Genomic DNA, 25,646 nt, shown 5'->3' with positions numbered 1-25,646 from the left:
CACTGCTATCTTTAGATGTTCTTAACCCCAAAATTTTCATTAGCTCTCTAAATTTCAAATTGTTTAGCATTTCCGCAACAAGTTGGCATCTTCCACTTTGACTTAATTTTTCAAAATAGTTATTTCAAATCATTTCAAAAATTCTTCTACAATTTCTTTCTAAATTTTATCATACATTTGTTGATCTCAGATTGGTTTTGACAAGTGAGTGTCAACACACGTAAGCCACTTAGCTCATGCCAAAATAGTAATACATGTCGAGCACAACATATAAATATTACACTATGTTGAGTTATAATCAGTGTCAAGTCACTCATGTGTTGAGTCACTCAAGTGTCAATCAGATGGACCATGCCAAGTGATTCAAGAGTTGAGTAAATAGTGGATACAGAGCAGTGTAGGTGCTGAGTTAGAGCAAAAATATAGTGCATGTTGAGCATCAAAGACTACATATGTTGAGTAACACAGATTGGACATATTTGTTTGTAATGACACAAACAACTATGTAAACCATTTTTTAGCCAACCTAAGGACATATTACGATCTTTTGGAGATAAGGACAAATCTATATGCAGATTCCCTATGCAATTACATGTAGCCAATCAAAAAATAAGAAAGTTTAAGTGGCAATATTGATGAATCTTAGTGTAGATTCATACATAACCCTAACTCTCCTTGTATTCTTAAGGAGGATGAAACCCTAAATTTCATATGAGTGTGTAAGGGACTAAAGAAGAAGAATAGAGAAGTTTGCATGCACAAACAGAGCATTCATGGAGACTTAGAAGTTATGAAAAAAAGAGTGAATTGCAAAGTCAGTTAGAGAAGAACAGAGGATAGAGAGAAGGATACAACATTGGGACATCTAATCAAGAAGGATCAAGAAGATAAGTGTTTAGAGGTGATTTTTCATCAAGCAAGCAAGTGCTAATTGCAAGATCTATGTTAAGACAATTTAGTAGGTGATTTTAGTCAAATATCTTAACAAAGTAGTCCTAGGAGGTTGTATGAAATCCTTTAATAGGGTGCTCAATTTTAGGTTGAAGTCCTTTAACAAGGCACACTTCTAATAGGGTGTAGAAATCCTCTAACAAGGTGAGACCTAACAGTCTTTGTAAGCCTTTAACAGGGTAGACCTTTCACAAGGTAGATCACGATTCATGGTCAAAACATTGTAACCTTAATTAGATACACTTTACAACTATAGTAGTGAAGATTTGTGGGTGTCATCCCCACCTCTATTTTACCTTCTCACTTGGAGGGTTTCTAGGTAATCATATATGGTGTTATGTGTGTGATTTCTTACATGTTTACATGATTCAAGGATGTATGTGCTTTACATGTGATTTTAGTTTATCTATTGAATGAATGAGATTGATGCATGGTGAAAATTTTATGTGTTCATGTTTTAACTATTGATTCCCCCCCCCTACCTTCAGAAGTTTACTTTTCCTATTGTAATTCCAACAATTGGTATCAAAGCTTTGTTTTGTAAAAGAGAAGCTTTGCAGCTTTAAGGAAAGATCTTGAAATGGAAGTCTACAAGTTGGAAAAGACTATTAAGAACCAGGAGATTGAAATACCTCTTATACGACATCAACTAAGTGAAGCTAGAGATGCTTTGAATAGTTCCTTGAACACGAGGAAATAAATTGCTATTGTAGAGAATGACATACAATACAAAGAGATAAACACCACTAAGTTATTTGCAGATGGAGACTTGAGTGAATTTGATGCAGTAGTTGCAAAGCTAATGGAAAAGATTAAAATTCAAGCTGAGAAAATCAAAAATCTCAAGTTGGAATAAGAATCACAAGCCATATTGGTATCTAAGGTGGTTGAACAAAAGAAGAAAGCCATGGAAGACAAAGCCATGATTGAATAAGAAAAAATAGTTTTAGCCAACAGACTAGAAGAGAAGTCAATAGAACTAACCAAGATTTTCAACATGCAATTGGATACTCTAAGTCAAATGATGAATGTCAACTATGAACTAAATGTCAAGGACATTGAAATAACAACATTGAAGTTGCAAAATGAACAATTGCAGAATGACTTAAAGAGAGAGAAGGAATTTGCTGAAAGTTTCATCAAACCAAATGAAGCCATCAAATACTTTGAGCAATTACTAAGATCCCCTAGATCTAACAATGATACATCTAGACTAGGATACACAAGCACTGAAGAAAGAGATTCATCTAAAAGTGTTGAAGAAAGGAACAACAAAGGTAAGAACTCCAAACCTACTTGTCATAATTGTGAAAAGAAAGTGCATATTGCTATTGTGTGTAGGAGCAAGAATACAAATTAGAATGCTAAGCCTAAGAGCATGGTTTGTTGTCACAAGTGCAACAAGAAAGGTCATCAAGCACATGAATGTAGAACTAGAACCATGAAAACACAAAGATTTTAAGGTTATTACTACAACTGTTAAAAGTTTGGACATAGAGCTTTTGAATGTAGATCCAAATCCATGTGGTCAAAAAACAAGCAAGAAAAACTAAGGAATAATGGAAACTCTTATTGTTGGTAATTTTTTGTCACTTAGGTTTGCACCCTTGTCCAAAGCCTATGCATGAGGACAACCTAGTGAAACATGGAAACAACCTCCAAGCTATGGGACTTGAACTGTGAGGTTGAGTCTCCGGAGAAGGTCGGCTTCCTCTTACTATCAAGATGCACCTAACTACTCTTAGAGAGGAAAAGGGAGAAGGAGAGCATGAAAGAAAATCTACCTAATCTAATCTAAAGAGGTGATGCACCAAAATAGAGTGTTCAGAAAAATCTCTGCCCATATATGCACTTTTGAACTAGAATGAAACTAAGGATATACACATTCAAATTTTTCTTTAATCTAATAATCACATGCAGATCAGAAGACCAAGATGAATGACACAAGGAAAGAGAGATTCACTTATATTATCATTCATAGGCCAAGGAGATACAGTCATGTAGATCATAGATCTCTACAAAACACCAGTAAGAGGCAAAGAGTTCTTGCACTTGCATACCAATGGCTAAAAGAGATAAGACAAAAAATCAATTTGTAGAGCAATAATAGAGAAAATAGAGAAAGGTCAACCTTTACAAAATTTTAAAAATTTGCCTTTATATTGCAGGTATAACTGAGATGTCCTCTAACTATAGTTACTTTGCAACTACCTGCCATTAAGTCTTGCAAAGAATAATCATGGAGAAAATCTGATCTAGGTACAGATCTAGATGCAATGATATCTGATCTTGGTTGGAACAGGGCCCCGAGAAGATAGAAATGGTGCCATAACTGTGCTCTGACCAGGTAGATAGATTAGACGGGGTGGTAGAGTGTCCTTCTTTGTCTCGCATTTACTCTGGGGTGGTTGAAATTGATCATGAAGATCAGATTTGTGCAAAACCCTTGATTTCCCCTATTTCTATCTCATGAATTAGCAAGGTTAGAAAATCAACCTATCTTGGCGTTAGGATGAGCCACGTGGACCAACAGTCTTTTATCTTTTTGCCACCCTACAAAGTCTCCTCGAGTTGACCATGTTTTTTAACTGAACACGCCAGTTCAACCCTGACTATGGTGGTCTTGCTAAAACCCTGACCGTGGCGATTATTCTAATCACTGTCATTTATTGTCAATGTTGCTTGAGCCACTAGGACACGTGTCACCAAGGTGCTATGTCACTATCCATATCCTTCGAGCACTTTCCCATAGTGAGATAGTGCCCACCATGGATATAGACTGATCTGACGATCGTGAAGACTCGCCATACTACTATGCTCTTCCCTTAAAACTTTTGGGCCCATGAAACAACTCAGCACACCTAGCATTCGACTCGGCCCAAACTGGTACCATCCCTATGGTTTTCATAACACTCGACCCCATCCTGCTACATGTCGCTATGGCACTTTGTCGCTATGGGTAATATTCTCGTAGCTTTCCATAGCGAGATAGTGCTTACCATCGATTTTCCTTTGATCTATGGTGATCAACAAAATTGTACAACTATGCATTGAGTTGGCTGAATGGACCAATTAAATATTGCCACTGTACTATGACCCACCTAACAACTGCCACTGAGGATGAGCTGTAACACCACTTTGGAGAAGGGTGGGCCCATTACATCATCTGTGCCACACATCGCCAAGGCACTATGTTGCTATGGTTAATATCCTCGCAGCTTTCCACAGTGAGATAGTGCCTACCATCAATTTTTTGAGATTTGATGGAGAGAAAGATGGATCTGGCCTATCAGTATACCAACCAATAGAAACTGGCCATGTGCCAACCTGTCTGACAACCCTCGTTTGCAGCCTGCCAAGTGAAGTAGGACCCACATTCTACACAATTATACTTTAGCCAATGAAAAAAAAAAGACCAACTGCCAACGTGTCTAACAAATTCCATCACTGATATCCAATGGGGCATACCTAGGACCCACCTTCCATCTGATGTCATCGCAGTAACACTTTCCATCTGGGCACTATGTCGCTAACAGTGAGGAATAGAGATTTTTTGATAACGCCATAGCGCCCACCATGGATTTAGTAAAATTTGACATCAAAGAAACAATAAGGAAAAGGAGGACCCACCAGCCACATAGCTGAAAGGTGCTATGTCACTAACGCAAAAAAATGTGCAACTTTCCATAGTGACATAGCGCCAACTGTTGATTTATCTTGATCCAACGATGGAGACTTGCAAGCTCGCAGAAACATTTAAAATGTGTAGGGAAGAATATCATAAGGTCATCATAAAGTATTTCGTGTCCTTTTGAATATTTGGATATTTAAATATGTGAACGTTACTTCATTGAATTCAAATGTGGTAGTTTTGGCAGGAAGGCAAAAATGACCAACAAATTTGGCGACTCACAGGGGATGCTATCCTGCTATGCATAAGACCAGTGGCCTAAAGCATCCATTGGGTTATAGAGTCAAAAGATATGGATCTTGAGCACTGTGAAACCCTAACCCTACCTTTGAGAGGAGAACCCTAAAACCCTTGTCTCTGCAACTAGAACCAGAGACCAAAACCTCCTTCTGTAACCTTCAAAATTTCAAAACTTTATGTCTTACGGAGATAATCCTACGCTTGTGCACTTCTTGGAAAAGCAGAGAAAAAACTAGAAATGAAAGTAAACTAACTATGTACATGAAATCTCAAACCCTCAGAAACATGGCTTGAGATAGATCCCATTGACTGGGGTAGGTAGAATCTCACCACTAGGCTTACTTAATTGGAAAGCATTGGCCTGCTTGCAACTGAAAATCAAATAGGGACCACTCCATAATGCATCAAACTTCTAGTGTCTTCCTAGTTTTTCCCTATTTGCATCCCATTTTAGAACTAAATCACCTTCTCTAAAAGTCTTGACCCTAGCCTTTTTGTCAAAATTCTTTTTTACCTACTGTTGGTGTGTCTCTATGGTCTGTGTGGCTTTACTTCTCTTCTCTTCCAGCTCCATTAGCTCTGCCATTCTTACTATCATAGCATCATCTTCAATCAACTCTAGCTGATGAGCTAGCTCTAGGGCTGGGAACTCCAATGAAATTTGAAGTCTTGCTTCTATGCCATAGACTAACATAAATGGTGAATTCCCTATTGACCTTTTAGGCATTATTCTATCAGCCCACAGTGCAATCTTCAGTTTTATATGCCAACACCTCTAATTATCTTCTATTGTCCTTTTCATGATCCTGATCAGGTTCTTGTTGGAGGACTCAGCCAAACCATTACCCTGGGGGTAATAATTTGAGGATGTGCTCAAATAGATATTATGGTCCACTGCCCATGCACAAATCTGAGCTCCAACAAAAGACTTTGCATTATCTAAAATAATGGTTGAAGGGGCACCAAACCTAGTGACAATTCCATCAAGGAACTCAACAACTGAAGACTCAGTGGCATCCTTCAACGCAACTGCCTCTATCCATCTGGTGAAGTAATTTGTAGCAGCTAAAATCCATTTATGACTTGAATTAGAAGGAGTATTGATAGGGCCTATGAAATCCAATCTCCACTGAGCAAAAGGTTGATCCACCTGGATAGGATGAAGGGGAAGAGTTACAAGTCTTTGTTTGCCAGAGAAGAAGGCACATTTTTCACACGTCGTCACATAATTATGACAATCATGAAATAGAGATGGCCAGTAATAACCAGCCCTCATGATCTTCATTTTAGTTGTCCTTGCTAAGAAATGACCACCATCAGGACCATCATGAAGTTCTTTGATCATTCTTTTAGCCTAGTCTATATCAAGGCATCTTAATAGGGCTCCATTAAAATCTTTTCTAAATAGGACACCATCAACTATGACATAAGGAATTGACTGTAATCTATACTATCTCATTTTAGTTCGATCTAATCCTTGACGGTATCCATTGCCTAATAAGAAATTATTCATGTCATCCATCCAACTCCTTGGGTCGTTATTTCTTACCTTTTGTTGCTCTGTCAGTATCATAGTAGATTCCTCATCAGGTTCTTGAGATGATAACATCTGTTTACACAACCCCCTCCCTCTTATTAGCTTGGTAATCTAAATGTCAATATCATATTCCATCACTTTAGTAATCCAACCAGCTCTTTTCTCACTAATATCTTTTCTCAAAAGGAAATCCTTCACACTGGCATGGGGTACTAACAAATGAATCCTATTATGGGATAGGAGGTGTCTAAATTTCTTTAAAGCTCTAATGACTACAAGGGCTTTCTTCTCAACATAGTTGTATTTATCTTTATATTCTTTAATCCCTTCACTAAAGAAAGCTATAGGCTACTCCTCATTTTTAGCATTTGTTTGAGTCAGGACAACAAAAATGCTTGACTCACCACCTAGGGTATAAAGGATGCAATCTTTCTCAAAATTTGGATTCATGAGAGTAGGGGTTGAGGCTATGGCTATCTTGATCTCTTCAAAACTTTCCTTCTCTTCCTTGGTCCATGCAAAGACCATACCTTTCTTGAGCATATCTATAAGAGGTTTCACCATGGTAGCAAGATTAGGGATAAATATTCTCACAAAATGTATCTTGCCTAGGAAACTTTACAACCCTTTCTTATGTTTAGGGAGAGGTAGGGCAAGTATTGCTTTTGTTCTATTTGGATCAATGGTTAAGCCATGCTCAAATACAATATGTCCTAATAATTTTCCTTGGTTAGTAGCAAAGACACACTTTCTTAGGTTAAGGGAAACCCCAAACTCTCTACATCTTAAGAATACCTGTCTTAGATGATCAAAATGATCTTCTACATTCTTAGAATACACTATAATATCATCAAGGTAAACTAAGACAAACTTGTCAATCAATCTTTTGAAGGCCATCTCCATTGCCTTTTGAAATGTAGCACTTGTATTGGTTAGCCCAAATGGAATCTTATAATAAGCATAGGTGCCCCATTTAGTGGTAAATGTAGTCTTGTACCTATCAGACTCTTTAACTAGCACTTGATTGTAGCCAAAAAATCCATCAAGAAATGAAAATCTCTTTGAACCACTGACCTTGGACAAAATCTACTCCATAGAAGGGAGAGGATGGTGATCTTTAAGGGAAGCTTGGTTAAGGTCCCTAAAGTCCACACACAATCTAATTTCTCCATTTTTCTTCCTAACAGGGACAAGGTTTGCTACCCATGATGAGTGCTTGATAGGGAAAATTATGTGGGCCTCAATCAATTTGGATAGCTCCTTTCTCATTAAGGGTTCAATCTTGGGATTCACCAATCTTTTTTTTTGTCTTAATAGTTTTACATCATTAATTAAATCTATGGTATGCTGAAATAACTTTGGATCAAAGCCCTTTAAGTCATCATATGTCCAAGAAAATACATCATTAAATTCTTGACATAGATGAATAAAAATTTCTTGTTCAATTTCAGAACATACCTTCCCCATGTTTAAGGATTTTCCATTAGCAACCATGACTGGACTGTAGTAATCTTCATCAATAGCTAGGTTCATGGCCCTACCTCTTGCTTGATCATCAGGATTAAAAAAAACTCTCTAAGGTAATGAGACCCTTAAGCAATTTTTTAGAACTGAGATTGATGATCTGATCACCATATTGATCCTATAGTCTCAACTAGCTCCTGCCTAAAAATTTTGCTTCATTCTGCAAGAAGCTGACAATTTTCTCGGTAGATTCAAACACTTGCCAATGGATGTTGTTATCAAGGATAGCAGGCCTTACTACCACTCTGATTTGTTGCTTCTTCTCCTCCTCAAGATTCCTCGGCACATCATAAGATGCACCTATTGCTACAAGTCTATCGGCATGCATGTTTTCTTTTTTAGGGATGCTTTGAATATTAAATGCATTAAAACCTTCAAGAAAATCCCATACCCTATTTTTATAAGACTTGAGCAAACCATTCTTGGTGGTATTCTGACTTCTCGCTTAATTAACCACCAACTCACTATCTCCATACACCCTTAAGGCTTGAATTCCTCTCTTTTGAGCAAGTAGGAGACCTTGAATCAAGGATTCATACTTAGCTACATTATTCGTGCAACTAAACTGGAGCCTAAAGGAGAAGTAATACCTGACTTGTGTAGGAGAAATCAACATCACACTAGCCCTTGATCCATTTTTATTCCTTGATCCATCAAAGTACATACTCCATATCCCACTCATATCTTCTTTAGTCTCCACATGATTGGGAACTAGAGCATTTTTCTCTAATATAAAATATGTACTGAGACCTATCTCAAGGGTTTCTGATATAGGGTCAAATTGATATGCATTAGCCCACTCATCTAAGAAAAAATCAGGTATCTCTGCTAGAGGAGTGGTGGGCTCATTCACTATGTCATTCTCATCCATCTCTAGGATAGGGCAATTCATGTTGATGGAATTAGAGGTGTAAGATTCAGTATGATGGAGGGCTTAAGGCTCTGCTCTAATTGAAGCATTGGCTCCATATCTCATCTTGAAAGACATATATGACCAATTAGAAGATATGAAACTGCCTATTTGGGCAGTGAAGTCTCTTGACAGATAGATGGCAAAATATGGCTTGACCTCAGCAATAGAGATATCTTGGGTTATAGTACAACCAGAGCATGCATGTAAGGCCATTTCCACATTCCTAAGGATCCCTATAGTCTTGATAGTACTACCATCCAACTATAATACATCCCTAACAATGGGCTCATATTTCATCTCTAGAGCATCAACAACACACCTAGGAATCACTGAATTGCTAGCCCCTGAATCAATCATGCAATTATGGACTAGTTTCCCCCTATAATTAGAGAAACATAGAATGGAGGAGGTCTAACCTTTTTACTTGTTTCTACCTCCCTGAATGGTTGTACTAGGCTTGTGGCACTTTCCATGCTGAGTGTCTGATATTTTGGTTCAATTCGTTCCAATTCTTGTTGTAGCAACCTCTTTTGCATGGGTATAGTAGCAACAACATCCCACATATAGATATTCACATTTGTCTTCTTAATTTTCTCTACCACATTGAATGGCATAACAAGCATTTTGGTAGAAGCTTTGGAAGTTGCAATTGTATGAGGTTGAGATGGAATAATCTGAGGATCACTTGCATCCTTTTTGCCATGATTTTGCCTTTGCTGTTGAAAGGTACTTGATTGATTATTTGTTGCTTGCTCATGAGATATTGCATTTGAGGTTGAGGCCTAATTGGGAGGAGGAGGGAAAACATCTTCCATAGCTCTTCTTTTTCTTCTAGTGTTATGAGCAATGGAATCCTAGTTTACATTACAATGCTCCTCCATCTGATTATTCATAAAAGAGCAATCACCCCGTCTTTGCATAATCGAGGCATCTTTAAATTGGTCCTCCTTGTATGATTGTTTTTCTGTAGGTTCTTGGACTGTCAAAGCCATAAAAGATTCAACCTTTTGACACATACAATAGGTAGAGGAGTAGTTACAAGAGGGACAAAAATCTTGATCTTGAGCCATATTGTTTTGAGGGACTATGGCCCTACTTTGGTTTACATTTGAGGTTGAAACATGGCCACCCTGCCTACTCTGATCAATAAAATTGTTCCAATGATTAGGATTTGGAGGCCTACCATTTCTTGGAGCTTGATATTGCAATTGATGAGGCTTACTACCTTGAGCTTGCTATCTTTCTAAAGTTACCACCTTGTTGCTTACTTTCTGCATCGTAGAGGAGTTATCCTCCAGCTTCTTCCCATAATCTTGCAATCTTTTTTCTAGGTTCTTTTCTCTTTTATCCATGTTCTGCATTAGAGATTGCATCATCTCTTTGATTTCATCTATTCCATTTCAAGATGTGGAAGCTTGAGGAACTGGGACAAGGGATTGTGATGTAGAAGTTGTGGGAAGAGGAGCCATTGCTGGTTGATGATTTGGAACATCAGGAAAGAAGGGCATATGAGGCCTTGGAGCTAGCTTACCTCCTTGTATTAGGATATTCTATATTTTTATTGCTATGTCATAAGCATTAGGCAAGGTATCTCCTCCCATAGTTTGGATTGTAGTGGCAATATCACTGTCAAAAGATCTAAGGTAATGCAAGAAGGCATTACCAGGGGTAGGCTTCACTGAAGTAGGTATTCTATCCCATGTCTTTTGAAATCTATAATTAAAATCAGTCATACATTCATGGGGGGCTCTTTTTATAGTAGTCAACTACTCTAAAAGTGATAAATAGTCACTTTTATCCTCAAAATGTTTGCACAATCCTCCTCCTAATCCATCCCAATCTGTTATAGAACCATGAGCTAAACCTCTATACCATTGTAGTCTTTTCCTTTCAAGGATGAGGCTAGGAGCAAAACTAAAACATCATCCTCTATAATACCATGGATATTGCAGACATTTTCAACCTCTTGAATGTGTTCTGAGGGGGAGATAGAAGTTTCACCAGTAAACTCTGGTATACTTTTGATGGTAGCTGCTGGTATGTCATGTCTTTGGGCTAATAAGAGAGGGCTTCCACCATTAAAGGTGACAAAAGTATGAGCTCTAGGCAATGCCATATAGATAAGCGATCTATTGATATGTATTGATAGCAGTATAGGCTGAGATCTAACAGTAGGAGGAGTAGAGATAGATCTTGTAGATGTATTTGGTACTATTGCACTCCTATCTGGTGATAAAGATATTCTAGTCTTCCTTCTTCTAGGGTTTGAAAATGAAAGCTCTCGATACTGAATTTTACCTCTAGAAGATGCCCTTGTTTCAGCTCTGAGCATGAATCACTGCAACTTTGGTCTAGAACTAGGTATGTATTTGAAGCTTAGAGTCACCAAGTACTTTGAAGAATGAGCCTCTTGAAGGCTTAAACACTGAAGCCAGTACTATCTCCTCAATATTGATCTTGAAATTTTTTGAAAGGAGTTGTCCCACCGGGCGTGCCAAAAACTATTGTCACTTAGGTTTGCACCCTTGTCCAAAGCCTATGCATGAGGACAACCTAGTGAAACATGGAAACAACCTCCAAGCTATGGGACTTGAACTATGAGGTTGAGTCTCCGGAGAAGGTTGGCTTCCTCTTACTATCAGGATGCACCTAACTACTCTTGGAGAGGAAAAGGGAGAAGGAGAGCATGAAAATAAATCTACCTAATCTAATCTAAAGAGGTGATGCACCAAAATAGAGTGTTCAGACAAATCTCTGCCCATATATGCACTTTTGAACCAGAATGAAACTAAGGATATACACATTTAGATTTTTCTTTAATCTAATAATCACATGTAGATCAGAAGACCAAGATGAATGACACAAGGAAAGAGAGATTCACTTATATTATCATTCATAGGCCAAGGAGATACAGTCATGCAGATCATAGATCTCTACAAAACACCAGTAAGAGGCAAAGAGTTCTTGCACTTGCATACCAATTGCTGAAAGAGATAAGGCAAAAAATCATGTAGTTCAGAGGCATAGGGGAATTTACACTAAGAATCTGTAGAGCAATAATAGAGAAAATAGAGAAAGGTCAACCTTTACAAAATTTACAAAATTTGCCTTTATATTGCAGGTATAACTCAGATGTCCTCTAACTGTAGTTACTTTGCAACTACCTGCCATTAAGTCCTACAAAGAATAATCATGGAGAAAATCTGATCTAGGTACAAATCCAAATGCAATGATATCTGATCTTGGTTGGAACAGGGCCCTGAGAAGATAGAAATGGTGACATAACTGTGCTCTGACTAGGTAGATAGATTAGACGAGGTGGTAGAGTGTCATTCTTTGTCTCACATTTACTTCGAGGTGGTTGAAATCAATCATGAAGATCAGATTCATGCAAAACCCTTGATTTCCCCTATTTCTATCTCATGAATTAGCAAGGTCAGAAAATCAACCTATCTTTGCATTGAGATGAGCCACATGGACCAATAGTCTTTTATCTTTTTGGCACCCTGCAAACTCTCCCCGAGTTGACCATGTCTTTTAACTAACCACACCAACTCAACCCTAACTATGGTGGTCTTGCTAAAATCCTGACCATGGCAATTATTCTAACTATTGTCATTAATTTTCAATGTTGCTTAAGCCACTAGGACACGTGTCACTAAGGTGCTATGTCACTATGCATATCCTCCGAGCACTTTCTCATAGTAAGATAGCACCCACCATGGATATAGACTGATTTGACGATCGTGAAGACTTGCCATATTATTGCGCTTTGCCCTTAAAAATTTTTGGCCCATGAAACAACTCAGCACACCTGGCATTTGACTTGGCCCAAACTGGTACCATCCCTACAGTTTTCATAACACTCAACCCCATCCTGCTACATGTCACTGAGGCACTATGTCACTATGGGTAATATTCTCATAGCTTTCCATAGTGAGATAGCACTTACCATCAATTTTCCTTAGATCTACAGTGATCAACAAAATTGTACAATGGCGCATTGAGTTAGTTGAATGGACCAATCAAATATCGCCACCCTACTATGACCCACCTGACAACTACCACCGAGGATGAGCCATAACACCACTTTGGAGAAGGGTAGGCCCATTAGATCATCCATGCCACATGTCGTCGAGGTGCTATGTTACTATGGTTAATATCCTCATAGCTTTCCATAGCGAGATAGTGCCTACTATCAATTTTCTGAGATCTGATGGTGAGCAAGATGGATCTGGCCTATCAGTATACTAACTAATAGAAAATGGCCATGTGCCAACCTATCTAACAACCCTCATTTGCAACCTGCCAAGTGAAGTAGGACCCACATTCTACACAATTATACTTTAGCCAATTAAAAAAAAAGACCAACTACCAACATGTCTTACAAATTCCATCATTGATATTTGACGAGGCATACCTGCTACCCACCTTCTGTTTGATGTTGCCGCAGTAACACTTTTTGTCTAGGCACTATGTCGCTAATGGAAAGGAATAGAGATTTTCCAATAGTGCCATAGCACCTACCATGGATTTAGCAAAATTTGGCACCCAAGAAATAATAAGGAAAAGGAGGACCCATCAGCCATGCGGCCGAAAGGCGCTATGTTGCTAACACAAAATAACATGCAACTTTCCATAGTGACATAGCACCAACCGTTGATTTATCTTGATCCAATGATGGAGACTTGTGGGCTCGCAAAAAAATTTAAAATGCATAGGGAAGAATATCATAAGGTTATCATAAAGAAGTTCGTGTCCTTTTGAATATTTGGATATTTAAACCTGTGAACGTTACTTCATTGAATTCAAATGTGGTGGTTTTGGTGGGAAGGCAAAAATGACCAATAGGATTATAATACAAGATATAACTATCATTATTGTCAAGAATATGGACATGTTCCTGAGAATTGTATTAGAATACACTTCAATGGTAACTTACAAAGGTGGTTGAGTTAAACCACATGCTTTAGCTATTTGAAGATTGGTCACATCAATAGGCATTGTCCAACTAGGTCAAAGGCACCAAGTTACAAATTTGATAAAGAAAAAGGCAAGGAAGATGTTGAACACATTAGAGATGAGATGAACAAGATATGGAAAAAGAAATATGATTGCAGTACATCAAATGGAGAAGAGATCACTTCACCCAATGGGTTAGTTGATCACACCTCATCAAACTAGGAAATCAAGAGGTATGTGGGACTGATATTTAAAGTATTATATCATACATTAGTTCCAAAGGAGATAGTACTAAAAATACTACATTAACATGAAAAGATGCAAGATTTTGTTTAAAATTCAAGTTAAATCTTTAAGTTTTTCATGTTGTTGCCAAGCATGAAATATTTCCTATGGATGCCGAGTGGAATGCTAATTAATGCTAAGCTAGTAGTCTAGCTAATTGATGTTGAACTCATAGTAGCTACCAAGTGATGGAAATATCAGAGGATGTCAAGTGATCCTAAAATTGGTTGATGCCAAGCTTACAGCTATGTAAGAACTCAAAATTTAAAGCAAGATTTTTGAAGGGTATATGATCAATTTTTGCTCATTATTCATCATTTCAAATTCAAGCAAGAGTGAGCAGAGTAGAAGGTAATTTAGAAATCTATTCAAAGTATTTGTAGAGATTTTTATAGCGATCTCACACTAGTTCTTCAGATTTCACAAAGTATTTATCACAAGTTGAGCTATGCAATTTTGCTTTGCATAAACCCTAGTTTGACAAATGGTGCCTAGTTCAAAAAATATGGAAGGGAAGGAAGTTTTAAATGTCCAGTTGGTTAGCAATGAAGTCAAACAACCTGTGTTTAAGATCATTCCTGACATCGCCTACAAACAAGATCCTTCTGGCACTCTATCAATGATCCCACCTAATCTAATTATGGTTCAAGATGTAAGGAAATGCTATAATGGTGAGATTGGTAGCATTAGGGACTTAGAAATCAAAGAACCATATGATAGGTTATGTGAAAATGGTGTTCTAAAGGAAGAATATAAAATTGTTGAGAGAAAGGTTTTAATGTGTGCCCTAGATTTTCCTAGTGTATTTAAAACTGAATGGATTAGAATTGTGTTGAGTCGAATACATGATGGATCCTTATGGCTAGAGAGTGGACCGATTAAGATTTCCAAGAGAATAATTCACAAGGTTATTGGCTACCCAACCCTAGATCAGCCCAAGACTTTGAGGTGTGATTCCAAGGAAGTGATAGAGAAAAATACTAGAGCAAAATGGAATAAGAGAGGCATGACAATTGATATTGTCATTGATCCATTACTAGACTTTTCTATAAGGGTAATCTCACATAAATTCTATCAATCTAGGAGATTGAATAGTGTACCCTACATAGATATGGATGCTGGTTATAAAATTGTAATGAAATATTGTACCAATGATCTAGCAGAATCTCAACTAAAACAGCTAATGGAGAGCCTTAGAGCTACTAGAAAAACAAGAGTGCACAATGCAAGTTTCGTGTAATACTAGTTTGCATAGTATTTTATGTACATAATACATTTCCCTCTTTTGGTAATGTAGGATGGAAGATCAATAGGTCAGTTGTGGTGCAGATCAATGAATTCATTGACCAGATGGGAGAAATTTTTGAAACATTGATGAAAAGCTACTTTGAAGATTTTAAGAAATCAATGAAGGAAAGAATGAGGATACCAATTTTTTTGGTTGAACAACACTATAATGATATATGCTTTCTTGTTGATGCTAACTACACATTTTTTCAAGCTACCACACCAAAGGTAAGATGGTTGAGACCCCTAAGATATGATATTAATGTAGATGAAGCCTCAATACCCATCACAACACTACTAGTAGAGGAAATTGATAAAAGTGTAAAGATATTTGGAAACTATGAGGTGGTAAAGTCAAAGATTACCATGGAGTTGAAAATTGCATCAGCCATATAGAAGAAAGATAAGATTGTGAAGAAGCTTAAACTAAAATTTGGTGAGGGTGCAAATGAGGAAGAGGAAGAAGATGAAGAGGATGAAAAGCATGAAGAGGAAGAATAAGAACAAACTCAAGGATCTCTTGCATTGACCCAAGGATTGGGAGAAGACAAGAAAGAGGAGGAAATCAAAGGTGCAGAGGGAGAAGAAAGTTGTAAAACCAAGCCCAGCCAAGCCTACTACCCCTACCACCAGAGCAAGAACACATGCTATAACTCAGAAGGCCAAGGAGAATACTAAGGCCATAGATTAAGGAGGCCAAGTGCAGAAGAAACAAAGAAGAAAATATGTGGCTTAGCTATATTCAGATGAAGAGAGGAAAAAATTAGATGAAAATAATCAATTTCAAGTGGTAAGTCACAATCCTCTATCTGATCTTGAAAACTTATGTGAGAATATCAAAAGCAATGCAGATTTATCTAGTTTGAAACATACTGATTTTGATAAATTGGGAAGAGAAGAGAAGAGTCAAGTGGAAGAGGCATTATATGCCATGATGTCAAAGTTTAAGAACACTCCACTAGAATTTTCCAACACAATACCAAAAGTCTTATATGATATTGTTGAACAAAATGTGTTAGGAATAAACCATAGATAGAAATAAAAATTACATGCAAATATAAACAATATCAAAAAATAATAGATCACACAGAAAAGAACACAAGACACCAACATTTAACATAGTTCACCCAATCCCTAGGCTACATCCACCAAACCTCAAGTCTGATATTATTATGATCTAGTGATTACAACTTGATTAAAATCCATAATCCCTTACAGCTCAATACCACCGTAAGAACCAATTTTTGCATCACAACTATGAAACAATCCTTAACCCTAAGAACTTTTATACAAGTATTTTTACCGCTTTAAGGTTATAATTAATAATTACATGTTGGCCCAAAATCCCAATAAAATAGGGCCCAAAAAAAATTTCAAAGAATTTATGAAGTATGTACAGTACTTTCTTGATCAATCACCACAATCTAACAATCTCCCACTTGGGGATTGATTAGGCTGCACTCTAAACAACAATCTCCCACTTGGAGATTGATCCTATAGCTATGCTGCTAGTCCATGAGGCTCCCACTAGATCAAACCACCTTGGACTCTATTGTTCTTTTTTTCATTTTTTAATCTAGAAGACCAATTGAAGTTGAAGAGAAGTTCAACTTCTCCCTTGTTATTACTTTTGTAAACATATCTGTTGGATTGGCATCTGTATGTAACTTGTTTAGCTTTAATTTTCCATCATCCAAAATTGACTAAATGAAATGGTACCACAAGTGTATGTGTTTGGTCTTTGAATGCAGAACTGAACTCTTGGCAAGATGAATGACACTCTAACTATCTATAAACAAATAATTATCCTTCTGAGTATGTCCCAATTATTCCAAGAATAACTAAAGACATATCATCTCCTTGGTTGCCTCTATAGAAACAATATACTCTTTCTATATAGTGGATAAAGCGTTAACCTTCTATAACCTAGAAACCCAGCTCACGGCTACCCTACCAATAGTAAAGACATAACCTATAGTACTCTGCCTAGTATCAATATCCCCTGCCAAATCTAAGTCAACATAGCCTTGTAAATCAGTAATAGAGCCCCTAAAGTGTAATCACTTATTGGATGTTCCTCTCAAATATCTAAGAATCCATTTGATCGTATTCCAATGCTCAATTCCTAGATGACTTATATACCTACTAATGACTCCCACTATATGTGCAATATCTGATCTTGTACATATCATAGCATACATTAAGCTTCCTATAGCTAAAGCATAGGGTACTTTGGACATCTTAGCCTCCTCTTCTTTTGTCTTGGGACATATCTCCTTAGTCAACTTCAAATGACCAAGTAAAGGTGTGCTAAAAACTTTAGCATTCTCCATAGAGAAACATTGCAACACCTTCTCAACATAATCAGCCTAAGATAGCATCAATTTTTTGTTCTTCCTATCTCTGCAAATCTTCATACCAACGATTTTTTTTGGTGCCCCCAAATCTTTCATATAAAATTCATGTGCTAACTAGCATTTTAGCCCCTTAATATGATCCATGTTAGACCCGGCTATAAGCATATCATCAACATATAAACATAAAATAATGTAGTTGCATCATTCAACCTCTTAAAGTAAACACAGTGATCTAAATGACACCTATTTTATCCATGTTTATGTATAAAACTATCAAATTTCAGATACCATTACTGAGGTGCTTGCTTCAAGCCATATAAACTTTTCTTCAATTTACACACTAAGTTCTCCTTACCTTTGACCTCAAATCCCCATGGCTGAGCCATATATATCTCTTCATCCAAATTACCATGAAAAATGGTACATGAAGTTGCTCTAAATGCATATATATACATCAAGCTACTCTAAATGAAAATCTTCAATAGCCAGAATACTTAAAAATATTACGAATAGAAGTCATCATAACAACAGGAGAAAATATCTCATCAAAATCAATGCCCTTTTTCTATGAAAATCCTTTTACAACTAACATGGCTTTAAATTTTTTCTTACTTCCATCCTCTTCTTTTAACCTGTAAATGCACTTATTATGTAAAGCTCTTTTACCTATAGGAAACTTGCATAAATCCCATGTCTTATTCTTTAGCAAAGAGTCCATTTTGTCTTTCATTGCAAACTTCCACTAAACCTTAATATGCACCTACACAACTTCGTCATAACATTCAGGTTCAGTAGCATTAGTAAGTAAAATTGAATACAAAGAGAGAGAAAACATTTTTGGAGGCCTAATTTTCCTTGTTGACCATCTAACATTCACTAGTGTGTGTGGTATTTGTTGTTGCAATTGTTGCATATCATGAGGAATGGCTGGAACATCATCTTTTGGAATATCATCCAGCACTACATAATCATCTTCTTTCCTCTCATGTTGCTGCAATAGATCTTTGTACAACACTTTCTCATTGAATATGACATCCCTGCTTCTTACAATTTTATGATTTTCAAAATCCCAAAGCCTATAAAAAAATTCATTAATGTCATATCCAAAAAATACACATTTCTTCGACTTAGCTTCTAGCTTGGTTCTATTTTTAGAATCTATGTGAGCAAATGCTTCACAATCAAAGGTTTAAAAAAAAGAATAACTCACCTTCTTACCAATCCATGCTTCCTCAAGAATACCACAACCCAAAGGAGTATAGGGACCTCTATTAATTAAATATACATCTGTATTGATAGCCTCCACCCACATGTGTAAGGGCAACCCAGCATGCAACCTCATGCTCCTTGCATGCTCCATTATAGTCTTATTTATGCATTTAACCACTCCATTTTCTTGTGGAGTCCTTGGAATAGTTTTCTATCTACAAATACTATTAGTGGAGCAATAATATTCAAATTCATGATTGCAATACTCACCATCATTATCAAATTTGAGACATTTTAATTTCTTACCAGTCTCATTTTCAACCAAGCATTTCCATTTCTTAAAAGTTTGAAATACATCATATTTTTCTCTAAAGAAATAAACCCATACTTTTCTAGTTGCATCATCAATAAATGTAACATAATAATGAGAGCCACCAAGGGAAGATACATGAGTTGATCCCCATATATCGGTATGCACAAGCTCTAATTTTTCCTTTTTGTTTCCCTTCCCAGTCTTCACAAAACTCACTCTTTTTTGTTTTTGATACATGCAACTTTCGTAGAAATCCATATTAACACATTTTAGACTTGGTAAAACATTCTTTGAATGCAGTACTTTCATACTTTTCTCACTCATGTGCCCAAGTCTGTCATGCCATAGTGCTATATCAGGATTTACAACATCTATTTGTTCTCCTTGCTCAACCACAGAAATTGTTCCTGAACATTCATTTTTCTCTTAAACAATTGAAGTAGAAGGAACAATATGACCTGTACAAAGATATAAGGTCCCTACTTTCATACCTTTTGCTACTACAAGGGAACCTTTTGAAACCTTCCAATTTTTATCATTAAAAGTAACTACACAACCTCATCATCGAGTTGCCCTACTAAAATTAAATTCCTACTCAGCTTTGGAACATGTCTTACCTCATCTAGTAGCCAATGATTCCCATTCTACAACTTAATCTTAATTTTTCTCTTTCCAATAATCTAACAGGGTTCATTATCCCCCTTGGACATAATCTCTATGAGGTGTAGCATGAAATGAAGCACCAGAATCTAAAACCCATGAATCATCAACACTTTCTAAAGATGAAATCAAAGCATCCTCTTTGGATTTTTTACTTACCACATTTTCCTCCTTGTCTCCATATAGTTTACCTCCTTCATTTTTCTTTCAATTCCAACAATCTTTCTTTTTGTGCCCTAGTTTCCCACAGTACCAATAGTCATTTGGCCTCTCAATTGAGACCTCCTCCCCTTTGACTTTACTCTTGATTTCCCATAATTTCTAGAATTACTTCCTCTCTTAGTTGTTCTACCTTAACTTTGTGCATTCAAAGCTCTTCTTGATATAGATCCACCTGAGGTTTTTCCACAAGTTTTCTCACTAAAAACAACACTGATCACATCATCATATTTTAGGGTACTAGACCTATAATGTAATTAGATGCTTGATTAGTCAACTTGTGGCTTAGATAGCTATATAAGGAGCTTAGGTTGATGTAGAAATTATTATTTTTTATCATTTGGAAAGGATACCACATCCTTAATAGAAGAATAGTTGAGATAGCAAAGTTGGAGAAGAGCTAGTGGTTGTGGTTTTGAAATAAGGAGGTTGCTTGGTGGCTTGTGAGCACAAGTATAGATCTCATTGGAGGTTTCTACCGGATTGCAGTTATGTTTCTGATATGGGATAGCTAGGAAATGAGTTAGATCTTGAGGGATCTTGCAGAATTGCTATTGTAATTTCTTATGTATTTGGTCATAACCTAGAGGGCCTTACCACTGGGAATGGTTGATGTAAGTCTTATAATTCTAACATGAGAGTTGACACTATTTTGGATCTAAATCTCTATGTTATTTTTTATATTCCACTATGTCATTATTTTCTAAGGGCTAGAACATCTCCTTTAGGGATTCTCCAAAGCATGATGATCTTGTAACCAACCAATCCTATAAGGACAAGGATGTCTCATTCTTTTCAAACCAAGTTTTTGAACCATCTCCTTAGCAATGAGATTATTAGTACTACTAACATCTACAATCACTTATAGATTTTACCACCATACTTACAAGAACACAATAGTACTGACTGAGGCAACAAACTCTCTCCCTTCTTAGGTTCACTAATATGATCTTTATCCTCATTCACAATATCAACTCTCCTATCACCAGCCTTCTTTAAAAATTCATGAGATCTATGTCCTTCTCCACCACATTGAAAATAATTACCATTAAAGGTAACCTTACCCATCCTATTCCTTGACTCAAAAGGTTTTGGTTCATCTTCTATAATCTTCTTGTCTTTTGTCAAGGGATCTTACTTCTCTCTCCTACAAGAACTAACTTGATTTCTCCTCTTTAACTTATCTTATGCCTTTAGAGAATACTGATAACCATCCTCAACTAAAGCAATCTTCAACATACCAAACTCATCCTAAATATTGAATCTCAAACCATTAATGTACCAAGCCACTTTCTCCTTAGAAAAATCTCTATGTCCAAACCAAGTAGTCAGTATGTAAAATTATTTGATATAATCATTTACAAACTTATCCTTCTTCTTTAGATTTTATAACCTCTTAATTAAATCAAGTTCATAATTACCAAGAATGAACTTAACTTACAGTTTTGTCACCATAATTCTCCAATGAATAATCTTCATTTTAGCTTTCTCTTCTCTATCTCTTTGCAATTCTTTTGACCAAAGAGCAATATGTCCTTTTAGCTTAGTCTATGTCAACCTCACTCTGAGTGGATCTCCAATATCATCTAGCTCAAAATAGTCTTCCAATTCACCAATCCAATCAATAAGGTCTTTAGGATTTAAAAGTACTTGACAAATTAGAAACCTCCATTTTATGCTTTATCTTCAACTTAGATCCATATTTAGCAAACTAACTAGCCCTATCTCCCATAGGTCTCTCCATATGATTAGTTGTTTCCTCACCACTTGATCTAGAAACCTCAAATTCTTCAATAACTTCCTCATAATAATCTTCAATACTCGCATGTTGAGGTACACCATCTATAACACTTATGATCTTAAGGACCATATCACTCTTTATTAATGCTATTTCAATTCTAAAATCTACTTCAACCTTCTATGAGATCCTTTCTTCCATATTATCACTAAGATCATCAATTTCCCTAGGGTCTAATCTTATTGAAGGCATCTTCCAAAAAAAATTTCAAACCCTCTACAATAAATCACTAACTAGATCGAGATCTTCTCATATCTACTTCTTCCAACCCAAAGTCTTGGTGCAAATTACATCAACTTTGGTGATCTTTCTACATGCTTAGGAAAACCCTTTTTCTGAAACCACTTGATGCAAGGAGGAGTCTAAATAGCTAGGGCTAGGGGCACACATATCTATCCAACCACATTACTAAGTTAGCACAATGGAAGAAAAAAATACGAAGAGATACACCAAGGAGAGAAGGAACAAAAAAATATTATTGATTCATTGAGTTATCAACATATTGTTGAAAATTTAGTCAAGTTTGTTTATTAGTGAGACACACACTTATTCAAACATCTAGTAGTTACCAAGATTATTTTATAGTTAATAGTATTAACCAAGTATTTCAAGCTCTACCAAGTTCTATAGTTGCTACAGAGTCCCAAGAAAATCATTCAGTTTGCATCAAGTAGTTTCTACTAAGTTGGTGATTATTAGTGTAAACTAAGCTTTATAATATTTGTAACTAAGTTTCTCAATGAAAATTGAGTTGTGTAGTGATTATTGAGTTTATAACATCAATGATGTGAATCCAGTGTTGACAAAGCTATGTAGTGTCAGCCAAGTGATTCAATTTATATGCCAAATTTCATAGTGTTCATTGAGTCACTAGTGCAGACCAAGTCTAGATTACTTGGAAGTGATTAGTATGAGCCAAGATTCTATGTCTACTAAGAGCATGATGATTTCAAGCATTGAAAATGGTTATTGAGTATCAGAACTTGAGTATCTGCAATTAGGACGACTTTGTGTATTTTGGTGAAACTTGTATTGTAGCCAATTTTGATGAATTGTAAATTTGTTTAGTATATATGTAATGGTTTGTATCATTTCCAAATGTGAATAATGAGCATGAAAAGAATATTTTTAAGAAAAAATGAAAATTAAAAGGCTACAATAGTATAAGGAGAAACAAAGATTTATCTATCACAACAAGGTGATCATTACACTCAAAGGAATCTCATTCAACAAATCAAGTTGCAAATCAGACATTAACCATTGGTTCATCCTAATAGGTGTAACAATTAAATCATTTCAAAAGGTAGACTTAATAGTCTTTTATAAATATATTTATTGAGTGCATACATCATTGTATGTTTGTAAATCCTTTTAAAGGTAAACCTAGTAGTCCTTATTGCTCCTAACAGGGAAGACCATCAAAAGTGATCATTATAAGCCTTAACAAGCCAACTTTATACTGGAGTACTAAAGATTGTTGGTATCATCCCTACCCCAATTTTAATTTCTAATTGGAATATTTATGGGTCACCATATTGTGTGTCAAAGTATTATGAGTTTTTTAGTGCTTTTAGTTTTTCATGTATACAATTAGATCAGAATACACATGAAGGATTAATTGGTAAGTAAAGATTCAGTTTTATAAGTTACTGATCAACCCCTCCCCTCTTAGTAACTTAACCTATCATATATTTTCAGCAATTGGTATCAGAGCTTTGTGCTTCTTAGAGAAAAAATTTAATAGCTTGAGCAAAGATCAAAGAAAATGGAGGTATTCAGACTTGATAAGGCTATTGACAATGAAAAACTAGATTTCAAATTGACTATTGGGCAACTTAAGAAAGAAAAGGAGAAACTCTCTCAATCCTTGAAAAGAAGAAAATATCTTGCATTATAGATGAATGACCAACTCTGTTGGAATGTTAAAAATGAGAAGAGGAATCGTTGGGGGGGGGGGGGGGGGGGGGGGGGGGGGGGGGGGGGGGGGGTGGGTGAGGGTGGGGGGGTGGTTTGTTGAATTAGAAGTATCACACATTTAACCTTTTCTAATCCTTTAAACATATAACTAAAAAGTAAATTGCATGCATGTATACATATAAATGAACATAAAGTAAAAACATGCACATTTCACTCATAACACCAAATTTTGGTAACCCAGAAACCCTCTAGGAATAAGAAGGTAAAACTAGGGTAGGGATGATACCCACAAAAATTATTGTAGCAATGAATGTTTGACCACTTCTGATGGTTTGCCCTATGAAAGGCCTACCCTGTTAAAAGCTTTATACTATATCAATAGTGACTTGGTTAGAGGATTTACAAACACTTTACATGAAGTGTCACCCTATTAAAGGATTTACAATAGGCTATTAAACCCATCTAATACAATAGGATTTTTAATCACCTTCTCCAAATGTTCTCCCACATAGCTGTCAAGCTAACCTATCAATATAGGATTTCCAACATCTAATATAATGGCAAGAAAGTATTAGAGCAATAAACTTGATAGTATGCAATCTTTAATTTCCAAATTTAGGCACTTGATATGCTCTATTTGATGTGACCCTTGCTTGATCTGATCTATATTCTTATCCCTTGTCCTATACTAATCAACTAGATGTGTAATTGTTGCTTTGTTCATTTAAGTCTTTCACACTTCACTCTGAATTTTAGCTATAGTTTCTCATACATTGTTCTCTTCCACATAACTAATGGGGTTTTTGTCCTCTTTTTAAAGATTGAAAAGACTTAGGGTTAGGTGTGGATCTATGATCCATATTGAATCTTTAAGTTCCCGCTCATTCCTTAGATTTTTCTTATTGGTTGCATGCCTTTTCCATTTTTCTAATTAGCTGTATGCTAATTGCATAGGAAATGTAAAAGATTTGTCCTTATCCTTTTTCTCCTTCAAAATCCTTCTATGTTGGCTCCAAAAATGGTTTACATCTAAATTTTTGAGGGCACAAACTCATATGCTGATTTTGTGTCACTCGACACATACTAGACTACTAGTGCTCGACACATGTTTTTCTTGGATTGCTCGACACCTGTTACATTCTGTCTTGCTCAACACATGTCTAGTTCTAGCTCACTCAACATATGAAGCATTTTTACTTTCTCGGTATCAACTGTGACTTGGCACCTATATATCACTTGACATCTATTGCTTACTCGGCACCTGAAGTCACTTGGAACCTATTGAAATATTGACTTGGCACACATTGTGACTCAACATACATAGTGTACTCAATATCTATAATGAAATTGGTTAAGTGTGTTGACACTCAAATGTCAAAACTATTCTAAGACCAACAATCTCCCCCTTTGACATGAGTGTCAAAAAAACTTAACTATGCATTACTAATATGTCCTTATGAGTACCTTATCCACAAAATTTCAAAATTTGTTCAAAACTTTATCAAAGTACCTTGTTATTCCTCTTGAGCTAATTGTGCCTTAACATTGCAAAATTCTGTATGCCTAATACTCTTTATCTTTTTCCCTATTCCTATATTCTGTACCTATGATTTGCATCTTCCATATGATTGCCAAAATAAAATTTTGATTCTCCCCCTTTTTTGCTATCTTTTGTATTCTCCCCCTTAGTTATATCTTCATCAAAATATTATATCTCCCTTATATCTCCCCTAAAACATATGTTTCCCCCTTTTTGAAACTAATGTCAAAGGGTTCTAAGGAA

This window comes from Cupressus sempervirens, chromosome 7 (assembly GCF_028749045.1).
Source record: "Cupressus sempervirens isolate cs-2001-9-10 chromosome 7, ASM2874904v1, whole genome shotgun sequence".
NCBI lineage: Eukaryota > Viridiplantae > Streptophyta > Pinopsida > Cupressales > Cupressaceae > Cupressus > Cupressus sempervirens.
The sequence above is the reverse complement of the archived record's forward strand: the minus strand, read 5'-3'. Positions refer to the sequence as shown.